Raw genomic sequence first — 13,181 nt, 5'->3', positions numbered from 1 at the left:
CACTATCACATCTGCACCACACATAGTCATTTGTAAGTGCTCCTACGTAATTCGCAAGTCGCAGCACGCCCCAGGCCGTAGAGGACTGGGATGGCCCCAATGATGAAGCATGTCACCAAGGGGCAACCCTGGTGAGTGAGGGGACACCTAGAAAACAAGCAATTTCTCCTTTTCTATCTACTATACCTTCCAGACCAACCCCACTGAGTGTTGTTGTGAATGGATTTATAGTGACCAGCAAGGCTCTCGGGTATCTGGCTAAGTACAGAGACCTTATGTTGAATATCGTTATCAATAATTCCACACAGGCCCTGTACTGTCGCATTCTTTCTTCCACAGTTGTCGAATGTACTACTTACTTTTCACTGACATGCATGCAGTAGTGCATGCACTTTCAAAGATTGATGGATAGGTTTGTACCCAAAGAATTGTTTATGTTCCATTGTTTGTCTATGCTGTGCTTTTTTTTACAGGGTGTCTTCTGGTGACCAACATCGATGGACGAAGCGTCGGCTGCAATGGAGGAGTGCCGCTAAAAGGAGGATTTTTTTTCTGCAGGCAACTTACTTACCACTTCCAACAGGACCACTACAACCACATAGATACAGTATCCCTTGCCTTTTTCTCTGACTGTGACTGCATTTCTTGGATCTCTCTCTGCTTCTAAATTGATCCCTTAACACATCACTTAGTCCACTCCACTATCACATCTGCACCACACATAGTCATTTGTAAGTGCTCCTACGTAATTCGCAAGTCGCAGCACGCCCCAGGCCGTAGAGGACTGGGATGGCCCCAATGATGAAGCATGTCACCAAGGGGCAACCCTGGTGAGTGAGGGGACACCTAGAAAACAAGCAATTTCTCCTTTTCTATCTACTATACCTTCCAGACCAACCCCACTGAGTGTTGTTGTGAATGGATTTATAGTGACCAGCAAGGCTCTCGGGTATCTGGCTACAGAGACCTTATGTTGAATATCGTTATCAATAATTCCACACAGGCCCTGTACTGTCGCATTCTTTCTTCCACAGTTGTCGAATGTACTACTTACTTTTCACTGACATGTATGCAGTAGTGCATGCACTTTCAAAGATTGATGGATAGGTTTGTACCCAAAGATTTGTTTATGTTCACAATTGTTTGTCTATGCTGTGCTATTTTTTCTTGTCTCCCAAAACCTTTCCCAAAAACCCCCGTACCCATCCATTTTTCAAACCCTAACCCTCTTCCCCCGGGCTGTGTGGTTTTGATTGATGTGTGACTAAATGACAGCAATAAATCCACACACTTGCTGGGGAGGATAAGGTGATAGCAACAGGCTGGTGAAGAAATCCGAGGATATATTCTTACTCTGCTTGACAAAGAACCATTGCTAATGTGAAAGAACTTCAACCGAATTAGTAGTTATACTTTACCATTTGTTAGGCTACAATGTGGCACTGTTCTACTGTACTTCTGTCACCTGCTATATTCTCAGTTGAACCGTTGAATTGCTCAGGAGGACAAACCAGATTTCATTTTCTTTTTTTTCATAGGCATGCAACTGCCACTGTGTCACACCACTAGTACCACCGCTATGAGGAAATTTTATCCGACCAAGATTGCCAACCATATTCGCTGTTTCCCGTGGAGCCAGCCCTGGGTCTAGCCCTACTTTCAAACACAAATTACAGGTAAGATAAGCGTTTGGTGGTTTGGGGGTATAATGGAGTATTAGTACGAGAGACGAGAGACTGAAGGTAGTACTACTAAAGTCCTAGGACTCTTGGATTCACTTCGTCTGTGAGAGGCACTTAGTGTTGAAAACATTTGGGCATTTACACTTAAAGGAAGAAAATGGAACTAAACTTTCAGGAAAACAAAGTCAACGTTAAACCCCCACCCACCAGGCAAGCAGTAAGAAACGGGTATGCTCAGATAAAGTTTGAAAAAGTATATTTATATCCCTAACAAAATAATCTCCCGCAAGACCCTCCCTAACCCCAATGATTGTCCTTCAAAAGTCCCCAAAAACCCAACTCCCAATTCCCACCCCCCAAAAGTCTCTAAAAAAGGGGCAAGGGACACTATGGGTGGATGCTGTCAACTTTTTGGGCCAGGGCATCATGCTCCTGGCGGAGCAAGGCGTGCTCTACGCGGAGCCCCTCCAACTGGTTGGAAAAGTGGTGGAGCTCCTGCTGGAGGCGGGACACCATCAGGGTACTGCGGCGCAGGCGTGCCTTCAATGCCTTGTAGGTGCAACGGCTGTGAGAGGAAGCTGTAGCTGTTGTCCTTGCTACTCGGCGGTGGCGTTTGGCTTTGGCAGCCCGGCTCAGTCTGGGTGGACCACTGTGCTGGGTGGCACTGGCAGCCCGTGGGGGAACGGAGGCCGATGCAGACGACGTAGTTGTTGTGGTCGACTGCACACTTTCTTCGTCCTCCAGGGCCACCAGCCGCCGATATTCGGCCACAGTGGCATCGATCCTCCGTTGCCGGGCCGCTCTAGCCAGCTCCTTCCTCCTTGTTCGTTTGGAAGGAGAACCTATATGAAGAAAGAAAGACATAGTCTGTAACCAATGCTCCTTAAGATTAACTCAATCATTCAGCAGAAATTTGTGTTGCACTACAACTAGCAACTTGCAAACGCATTACATAACTATTGAGGCCAGTATCTATCTAACCTCACACTTCTTCATCCTTGCTCTAACATTAGTGGGAGTTTAAGGAACAAACTCTACGAGCACTATGGACTTCCATTGGAGTCGACTATGAAAGTACACCAGTCTTATTCTTCTTCTTGTCTCTTGTTTTGGAAAATTGGTACGTTATCTTCTGCAAGCCGGCATAATGCCAGCGCAGTAAACTTGCACCCGAGAAAAAGAGACGCACGCCATGAGGAGTGACCTAGACTTGCGTTGCGTTACTGTACCCGTCCAGTACATGCAGGTGGTGAAGCTCTTACTTTTCTATTACGGGTGGCACTGAGAATACTCTGTTACAACTCAAGGGCTACTGCTTAATTAATTTAACTTTCACCCTACAGTGGAAATGAGTACTAGAAATGGAAAATTGAAGAAGATAAATAATCTGATTATCTATCACTTCACATGGGATGTTTTTGCTTATATATGGGATGACTTTAGGTGCTTTGCTTTTTATTGAGTGACCAGTGATACATCCACACATGAATGACTGAGTACTACTAAACTTATTAAGAGAGGTAGGGAGTGGCCACCGTAATAACCAGATCTATGCAGTGCTTGCAATACAAACTACTGCTACTATTGATGGTAGTATTTGGACAAAATTAAAAGTTCTTTTCCTTGCCTTTCCTACACTGGAACGGACGTGCGGGTGCAGTGTTACATGCTCTTCAAGGTTACACTTAGTTCATCCACTGACCGTCTACTCTCTCTAGATCATGGGTACTCACAAACTTTCTCTCAGGGGCTACATTTACAGTGTAGTTTGGGGCCGAGGGCCGCACTGGTGGGGGCGGAGTCAGAGGGGGCGGGGCTAAAGCAAAACGATAACTTGTGACCATGAGGTTGCACACAGGTCCCTGCAGCAGATGCCCTCACCCACTGAGCCACCAGACCCAGCATTTACATACATCTCTCTCCCTCCTGCTCTCCCTCCTGCCCTCCCTCTCCATCTCTCTCTCCCTCCTGCCCTCCCTCTACCTCCCCCTCTGTCATCTCACTGTGTGTGTGTCTATCTGTGTCAGCCTTCAGCCCGGGTTGAGACCGCTTCCTCAACGCGCACACACAGACAACAACACCAAAGTACTTAACAGGTCTTTAAAAGACCATTAACATATTATTGAGGCTTTGTTTGTTGTAGCGCCCCTGCTTCTCCACCCTGACAATCACTGCTTGCCCGGCCCCACAGAGGCTTTGTTCTATTTCACCTCTTTGTGGCCTTGCATCTCCACTCTGCTCTGTGGGGGCCGGGGGAGCAGTGATTGTCAGAGTGGAGATGCAGGGGCGCTAACAGGTGAAATACAAAAAAGCCTCTGCTCTGTGGGGGCCGGGGGAGCAGTGATTGTCTGCAAGGTCTGCGCACCGCCAAGGAAGGCTTGCCGGGCCACCACCGGCCCGCGGGCCGTACTATGAGTACCCCTGCTCTAGATACACATATGCTATCTAAGAGTCAGATAGTAGCATGATCCAGGTATATGGACACATACAGTTTCTGTGTCACCCACCCAGGCTGTTGTCCTTCCACCCATCATTGCTTCATCATTCACCCAGCCATGCATCTCATATTCTTGCCTTCCCAGCTAGTCTTCAATCTCAATAAGTAAGGAATATATAAGAGCTTACCTCTGGCCGCCACCGCCACCGTCTCAACTCTCACAGCCGCCGCCTCCTCCCCTGAAGAATCGCCCTCCGCCTCCGTGTCGAGCACCACCACCTCCACACTGGCCCCGCCACCAGATGTTCCACCTACAAAGTACATTTAAGAATGTTAGAATAAAGCACTCACTAGTCTTTGGTCTAGGAATGAAGACATGTGAAAACAATGTAATTTGTGACTGTCTACGTTAAAGTTAAAAAAAATGTCCCTTTTTCCAGGGAAGGTTGTCTTGCTGCACTTTTTGGCACAACTGATGAAGGCTGTTTTTTTAACACGCACCATTTTTCTCCACACAGACAGAAGATGGACTTCTAACAACAAGATCAAGTTGAAACCAGGTGAGAGCTCGGCTCGACCACAAGAAATGTCTTCAATTAATCGTCAGCACTAACCACTTTTCCATTATCAGTTAAACGTTTAGTTTTATTATGACTTCATTTTAATAAATGTGTTTACTTTTAATAAAGCTTTTAAACTTAAATACAATCTGTGTATTTTGGTCCAGACTAGAGTGACTGAGCGAAAGGTTTTGCAATTTTTGCAAGCATGAGTCCAGATAGAACACTTCAAAAGACATTATGGACAATCCCAGAGGACTGCACTAAGTTGATAGAGCTATTGCTGACTAGAATCATGGGAGTTTCGCCAACCGTGCAATCTTAGTTAGCTACACAGACAGACTAATAAGAATAATCTAGTAATACCACAGGGAGTCATAGTAGAGGCAGGATAAGAATTTAGATACAGTCTACAAGAAGAGCAAAGACAATTTTGAAAAAAGTCAAATGAGGAACGCTAGGAAAAATAGGTACTAGTCTAAAATGAAAACTTACTGGGGCCAGCAGAGGAGCCCTCGCCTGCCCGATCCTGGCCCTGTTGAACAGCATCCGCCGCCTGCTGCTCCTGTGTCCTCCTCTCGCCCCGGGGGGAGCTGACGTACAACATGAAAGAAAGAACAGAAAACATGGATGATTGTTGCTTGTCAATGTCAACCAAATCAAACATTTCAAAAGAACAATAACAAAATATTTCCGCGAAATTATATTGATTAGGGTTAGTTTTCATTTATTTGCGGACCTGTGACTTCGAAAGTCACGTAACTCACTAAACAAAGTACTGAAACGTTCACCTAGGACTGGCAGGCAGCAGTCCGCAGGCAAGACGCAAAGTGACAGACAAACTCCATTGTGATTTCAGTCAGATCAGTGACAACACTAACAGTTGCCTGCTACATTACCAGTCATTTAAATAGTCAAACTATCAATCCACCGCCACTATTTTTCTTATTGTCAGGGGTACAAAGGAAGGGGCAGATTTAAGCCCCTTGCGGCTCTTTTGCGCCGTTCTTGCGTGACTTTTGTGACGCAGCAGCTAAACAAAAAAGGGCGCCATGGTGCGGCGTATAATATTATAACAACCTGACGCATTTGGGAGATGCATCCCGTTATAAAGCCCTGCGCCATCAGGGGGCGTTCCGGCGCAAGGGAGGGCATTCCTGCGCTGGAACACATCCTAATAGTGGCTGAGGGAAATCTACAAAATTTCAATCAGTCACCTTTAGGACAATGATGCGTCACACAAATCCTGCACCTGCTTGAAGCAGACGTACGGCTTGACCCAGCATTGGGGAGATAGGGTACCCCAGAGCATTGCTGGAGCTGCACCATCGTTGCGACACAACTCCAGCAGTAAAGCTTCGGTGACGTTTTGGGCCCATGGTGCACCGCATTGCAAATACGGCGCACCATGTTTGGTGGTGGTAGCGGGCCGCACAATTAATGGCGCATCCCTGCTACTTTGCAGGGATGCGACGGTAATTGCAATTCTGCCCCTTAGGGGCATACTTACTTACGCGTTCTGGCGCATCTCCAGAGATGCGCCAGATCAAATGCGTCACGCAAAACTACCCTTGCGACACGGCAGATGCGCCTCATTTACAATGCGGCGCACCCTGGCGCAAGGGTAGGCACTTGCGTGACGCATCTCGTCACGTAAGAGCGGCGCATCGCTGGAGTCACGTCGCCAACGCAATGCAACTCCAGTAATGCTCAGGGCCACCCAATACTTAACATGCTGTGTCAGTCCTTTCGCCTGCTTCGAGCAGACATAAGGAATTGAATTGACGTAGCAGCGTCGCAGAAGTGCCTGCGTTAAATCTTGTAGATTTCACGCAGGCAATTTTGCGAGGCGCACAGCCGCCGGACCGCCCACCCTGCGTACTAGGAACGCACCCATTGTGGTGCAGGCCCATGGCTTTATAACGTGACGCATATCCCTAGATGCGTCATGTCGTAAATGACTCGCAGGGATGCGGCACGTTTACGCCGCTGTTGCGTCACGCAAGGCAACGTAAACGTGGCGCAAGGGGCTTGTAAATGTAATCTGCCCCCTAGTGTCTAGCATTACGCAGTTCTGTAAAGTACACTCATACATAATAGTTACTCAGGCCAATGAGACCACGAAATAGAAAACAAATAAGCATAGTAGCAACGCCACTGAGAAGGAGAGCAGTGCTCTGAAATGCACAGAAGATTTTGAAATATAATTTAACTACAATGTAATCGTCATCAGCGGCATTATTGGCTTGCTCCATGTAAAAAACAACTATTTGCAATACAACAACACAGAGCAGGAGAAAACATCATAGTAGTGAGTGATTAAATGGCTACTACTACTCACCAAGCCCGGGGATCTCCAAGCCGAGCTGGTCCAGCAGGTCGCGCTCGCGCTCGCGGTCCAGGAGGTCCGTCCAGCGATGGGTGACCTGGCTGTAGGTGCGCTGGACCCCGTAGAGGTGGGATATGGCCCAGCACACCTTCTCCCACCGCTTCCGGCGCTCCCGCATGTTGTAGCCGCCGGCCGCGATCCTGCCGCCTCCCGCGATGGTCCTGGGCAGGCGGCGCTGGACGAAGTAGACCAGCGCGCCCACTTCCTCCGGACTGAATATCTCCCGTCGCGTCACCTGCTCCCCCCTCAATCTCCCGCATGCTGTCCTGGCACTGGGTCCAGCACTACTCCCCGCCGCCGCTGCGGCCCTCAAGTGCCTGGGCAGCTTCACGGCGCCTGGCTTGACCATGGTCTGGGCAGGTAAGGTAGGAAGAAGTAGAAAATTAAGAAAGAATAGGATAGGGAAGAAGAAAAGAAAAGAGTTTAAATAAGTAGTTTAAAAGTAAAGAAAAATAGCAGAAAAGACAAAAATATACAGCTAGGAAAAGAGAGGGATAGATAAGAAGCAAAATCGTAAAAAAAAAACTGAAAACAAGCAAAGGATGGCAAAGATACCAAGAGGATTAAACACCATGCCCAGACACAGGAAATGAATGAAAAACAAGATGGCCGGCGCCCGTTCACGAGCGCGAAAGTAAGTTCGCGCGAGATTTTCCTCGCGATCTCGTGCGAACCTCTAGATTTCCCGCGCGATCTCGTGCGAACCTCTACTCGCAATGCGCTTACTGCGCGAGATTATACATAGCGGGCGGAAACGGAAATACGTCACGCAAACAAAATGGCCGCGCCCGTACTCGACCTTGGGGTAAATTTGCGTGTTGCGCTGCAAGCGGCTCGCGAATACTGCAAAAAAACTCGCGAAACAACAAGCCGCAAAAAAATAAAATGCTCATTCGCACGAATTGGCGGCTTCCGCGGTCGGTTTCGCACGACGCCGCGCCCCGCGAATAGCGCGAAAAAACCGAAAAACGATTTCAGCAAAAGCAAAAGCAATGAGCAGGTGCAAAAGGTCAACCTCATGATTTGTAACGATTCTCTGTAGTGCTTCCTGAGGGGGCCCTCCAGAATTCGGTTGCCTGCTTGCAACTATTGTGTGACCCTGCTCTGACCTTAACTGTATGCCACAAAGGTCCTGATTTACAGCTAAAGGAGCAGACAAGCAGGTGCCAGGCTGGAACTTGAAATTCTTTCAGTGACACATTAATTAGCCCCTAATTCATTATTGTCAGTTGGGGCAGGGCAGGTGTTGTTAATAAACTAACCCCAAATTAATTCATGTCAGTTCAAGCAGGGCAGGTGGGCTTGCTTTCCCCCCCCCATCTTCTACAGTGATGATGAACCAGAGGGTGGCATTGATGTAACAGAGGGTGGCATGGGTCAAAGAGAGGGTGCCAGTGGTGAAACAGAGGGTGCTGGGAGGCTGTGATGATGAACCAGACGTAGAAACAACATAGTCGCGACCGTTGCGAGCCGACAAGTAAGTTCGCAATTGCGAACTAGTACCAAATCCTCGCGAACTGGTAGAAACACTTGCGAACACAAAAAAAAAAAAATCCGCAAATTCGCGAGAATTCGCGGATTTTGCGGATTGCCAATTCGCAAATCCGCAAAATTCGCAAACGCGAGATTCGCAAAATTCGCCCATGCTTAGGCAGACCGCTGCCACGCAGGGGGCCTCCCTACGAGGGCGGCCACCTTAGTTCCACATGAAGGCACATAGCCAGCCGGGCTAGTGTTTCGACCCTCTTGGGTCTGGCGTGTTTTGGGTCATTTCTGGTGTGTCAGGGGGCAGGGAGCAACTAATATCTACCTGACCCGCCCACCTGGCGATCCTTTTTTGCTGAGGTTGCATGCCGTTTCCCTCCCTACCGCTTACCTGGTGTGTCGGCTGGTAAGGTGGCTAGGGATGCGTGACAGGGTGAGCGGACAGGACATGAACACCCCTACGGACTGGTGGTCCGCCACCCCCTCTCACCTTGCCGCTTTTCCCCACAGCTACCAGAATGCCCGTGGACCGAAGACCAGGAAACGAGCTGGCCGGCCGATTCCAAAACACACAGCCCCTTTAACAGTCCGGACCACGATGAAGAGTCCCCACCCCTCGGCAGCGTCGGAATGTCAAAAGCCGGAACTGGGAGTAAGAGGACGAACGGCGTTTCCCTGGAGGAGCTCGGAGAAGCGGATGGAGAACGAGAAAGGCGAGACCAGAAGGACCCCGAGGAGGAAGAAAAGACCGGGACGGCGAAGCCAGGAGGCCAACGTTTCCACTCTGAGCCCCACCACGGTCCCACGGGAGGAGCGTGGCTCCAAGAGGTACGGGGTCGTATGGCAGGTTGGGTGGGGCGGAAAAGCCAGCCTAGAGTATAAACGTGTTAAGCCCTTGTACAGCTTCACCTTCCCTCCCCTCACGTGCACTCTACCCTTGGCTCACGGAACTTCAGTAAGGCTCGAGACGCACTATCACTGGTTTCACTCACTCCCGGCCCTACTTAGTACTAGTGGTCATCACCGTTACCTGACCCCCTTTTCCTTTCTTTTCTGCACCGGAGCGGAGGAGACTCGTGGTGAGAGACATCCCCCTCAGAAGACCCGGTACCAGTCGCCGTCCAAGGAAGAAGAAAGCCAAGCTGGAGCAAGCTACCTTTTCCTCGGATCCAGCGTCTCATTTCAGGGACCGAGTCGGACCCCTACTCAGAAAGACTTATATACCAATAAAGCCCTCTCTTAAACCCTTACTAAAGGCGCCAGTGTTTCTCTTTACCCCTAAACCTACTATCAGTCCAGGGATAGTATCGGAATCCCCGAGTATCCCAGCGCCTTTGGGACAACTGGTGTCAGAAGTGGGATCTCCTCCACCATCCATCCGCAATACCAAGATGGAGGCCCTGATTGAACACATTATCAAAGGCCAGGAAAAATTGGAGTGGGCCGTGGAGAGCCAACTAACCTCCGCTCAGGCAGACAGAGAACTTTTTACAACCACCATCACGGCCCAGCTCGAGAGCCTAAAGAATGTGCCGCCTCCCACCCAGGTCATCCCCGGAGAAGTGCGTCTGCATACCCCCCATTCTTCGGGAGTGGTCCTGCAAAAGTATGTGCACGGTGAGGATCCGGACGCATTTCTCCTGAATTTTGAAAGAGCCGCCCGTGCAATGGGGTGGCCCGAAGAGAAGTGGCCCTTCTTCCTAGCTCCACTCCTTACTGGAGAAGCCCAATCGGCCTATCAAGCCGCTAACCCTCTGGGAACCACGACGTATGCGATCATCAAGGGTGTAATCCTAGACCATCTTGGTCTAGACCAAGAAGCCTACCGCGTACGTTTCCGGAAGGAAAGAGGGGTGCCAGCCGAAAACCCAAAGACCCTATTCTTCAGACTAAGGATGGCCGCAGATAAATGGCTACGACCAGATCTCTGCAGCAAGGAAGAGATACTGAATAAAGTGTACTTGGAGCAGTTTATGGAAGCGCTGCCGTATGCCACTCAACGCTGGTTGCGCCAACACGCCGGGCTTAATGTTGAACAAGCCATAGAAATGGCGTCTCACTATGCTAGGGCTCAGCCCGAGACCAGCCCTTGGGAACCTGAAAAGGCACACAAAACCATACCTCTCCTAAAAGTGGAAAAGAAACCCAAAACAGAAAACGAGATTCCCAGATTACTTAGACCGACTGGAATGATGTCCCCCATGACAAGAGGTCCACAGTGCTTCGAGTGTGGGGAGTGGGGCCACATAGCGAGAATGTGCACCCGAAGAAAAACCCCGGAGGAGCCTATGGAGGTCGGGTATCTCCCGAAAACAGTGATGTACTCCGCGGAAATGGGCAGCACGTTCTATGTGAGTATGAGGATGAATGGTTTTAGGGTAAGGGCCTTCTGAATTCAGGGTTCCGACAATCGGTGATTCAGGCGGGCTTTGTCTCTCCTGACCAGATCACCCCTCAGACTCCCGTATACATCCGCTGTGTACACAGGGATGTGAAACCCTACCCTGTGGCCTCCATTACAATAGTCCTACCCGATAGAGATCCCTGTATGGTCAGGGTGGGGGTGGTGGATTCTCTGCCAGAGGACATGATTCTGGGGACGGACAACCCCGAATTCTTATCCCTCTTTAGGGAGACCCTGTCCAAACCTGTACGGGGAGGGGCCCTATCCACATACCTGTCTCCAGAACCTTGGGTAATTGATCGAAGTTTTCGCTTTGCTCAGGGAGAGGACAGGACCCTGTTCCATGCATGGGAAAGTGCCCATGCCTCAGATGGGACCAACCCCCAGACGTACCCCCGATTTATGGTGAAGAACGAATTGCTATACCGCCAAGCCCGGCAGGATGGAGTACTACAATTGCTCGTGCCCCGCTCATTCCGGGAGCAGGTACTCTTCTTTGCTCATGCCCATTTGACCGCAGGACATGCAGGCAAAGAAAAAACCACGGAGAGTATCGTTCGTCAATTCTTTTGGCCTGGGATATATCGGGATGTGCAAGATTTCTGTGCCAAATGTGAGGTGTGCCAAAGAAGAAACACCCATCGACCTAGTGCTGCGCCTCTACAAAGGATGCCCATCATAGGAGCCCCCTTCGAAAGGGTCGGAATGGATATAATCGGACCACTGCCGAAGACAGGGCGAGGACACCTGTATGCCCTCGTGATAGTCTACTACGCCACCCGGTTTGTGGAGGCCTTTCTGTTACGGACCACCACAACCTCTGCTATAGCCGAGAAGTTTGTGGAATTGTTCTCCCGCGTGGGGTTCCCCAAAGAGGTGCTCACCGATCAAGGGACCCCCTTCACCTCCAAGCTGATGAAGGAAGTATGTACCTCTCTAGACATCAAGCATCTGAAGACCTCGGTGTACCACCCGCAGACAGATGGCCTTGTTGAAAGGTACAACCAGACCCTCAAGTCAACCCTAAAGAAGATGCTGAGCGCGGAAGGGCCCACCTGGGACCGACTTCTACCCCTCGCCCTGTTATAACTGCAACTGGCTTTTGTTGTTGCTCTCTGTGGGTAATCTCACCTGTTTCCCTCGCTCCAGACCCCGTTCCGCCCCGGCTGAGTGCCGTTTGTGCGGAGGGTCGTACTCTAGAGCGCCATTGCCCGCCTTTCTCTTCTCCACTTCCGCCCTGACGCACCCAGCGCAGGTTAGCGGTCTAGTGGTTATTGACCATAGAGTATATCTGGGAAGTCAACGCGGGCCACAGTTGACAGACGCGGCGATCCAGGCTGCCAATGTGTTATTTACTTTTCGTGATTTGACTAGCTGACTAATAGCATTTTACCGCGGCTCCTCCGCATTTACCGCTGTACATGTTTTAATAATTACTGTGACTGTTATAACTGCAACTGGCTTTTGTTGTTGCTCTCTGTGGGTAATCTCACCTGTTTCCCTCGCTCCAGACCCCGTTCCGCCCCGGCTGAGTGCCGTTTGTGCGGAGGGTCGTACTCTAGAGCGCCATTGCCCGCCTTTCTCTTCTCCACTTCCGCCCTGACGCACCCAGCGCAGGTTAGCGGTCTAGTGGTTATTGACCATAGAGTATATCTGGGAAGTCAACGCGGGCCACAGTTGACAGACGCGGCGATCCAGGCTGCCAATGTGTTATTTACTTTTCGTGATTTGACTAGCTGACTAATAGCATTTTACCGCGGCTCCCCCGCATTTACCGCTGTACATGTTTTAATAATTACTGTGACTGTTATAACTGCAACTGGCTTTTGTTGTTGCTCTCTGTGGGTAATCTCACCTGTTTCCCTCGCTCCAGACCCCGTTCCGCCCCGGCTGAGTGCCGTTTGTGCGGAGGGTCGTACTCTAGAGCGCCATTGCCCGCCTTTCTCTTCTCCACTTCCGCCCTGACGCACCCAGCGCAGGTTAGCGGTCTAGTGGTTATTGACCATAGAGTATATCTGGGAAGTCAACGCGGGCCACAGTTGACAGACGCGGCGATCCAGGCTGCCAATGTGTTATTTACTTTTCGTGATTTGACTAGCTGACTAATAGCATTTTACAGCGGCTCCTCCGCATTTACCGCTGTACATGTTTTAATAATTACTGTGACTGTTATAACTGCAACTGGCTTTTGTTGTTGCTCTCTGTGGGTAATATAACCTGTTTC

The 13,181-nt window shown here is 49.9% G+C and overlaps 1 pseudogene; it reads left to right on the top strand.

Annotated features, from left to right (window-relative positions):
* The first annotated feature begins 10,220 nt into the window (after nt 1-10,220).
* LOC147689559 (uncharacterized) lies at nt 10,221-11,639 on the top strand (annotated as a pseudogene).
* The last annotated feature ends 1,542 nt before the right edge of the window (nt 11,640-13,181 follow it).

The sequence above is a fragment of the Lissotriton vulgaris genome, chromosome 9 (assembly GCF_964263255.1).
Source record: "Lissotriton vulgaris chromosome 9, aLisVul1.2, whole genome shotgun sequence".
In the NCBI taxonomy this organism is placed as follows: Eukaryota; Metazoa; Chordata; class Amphibia; order Caudata; family Salamandridae; genus Lissotriton; species Lissotriton vulgaris.
This window is presented reverse-complemented; position numbering and strand designations above follow the sequence as displayed.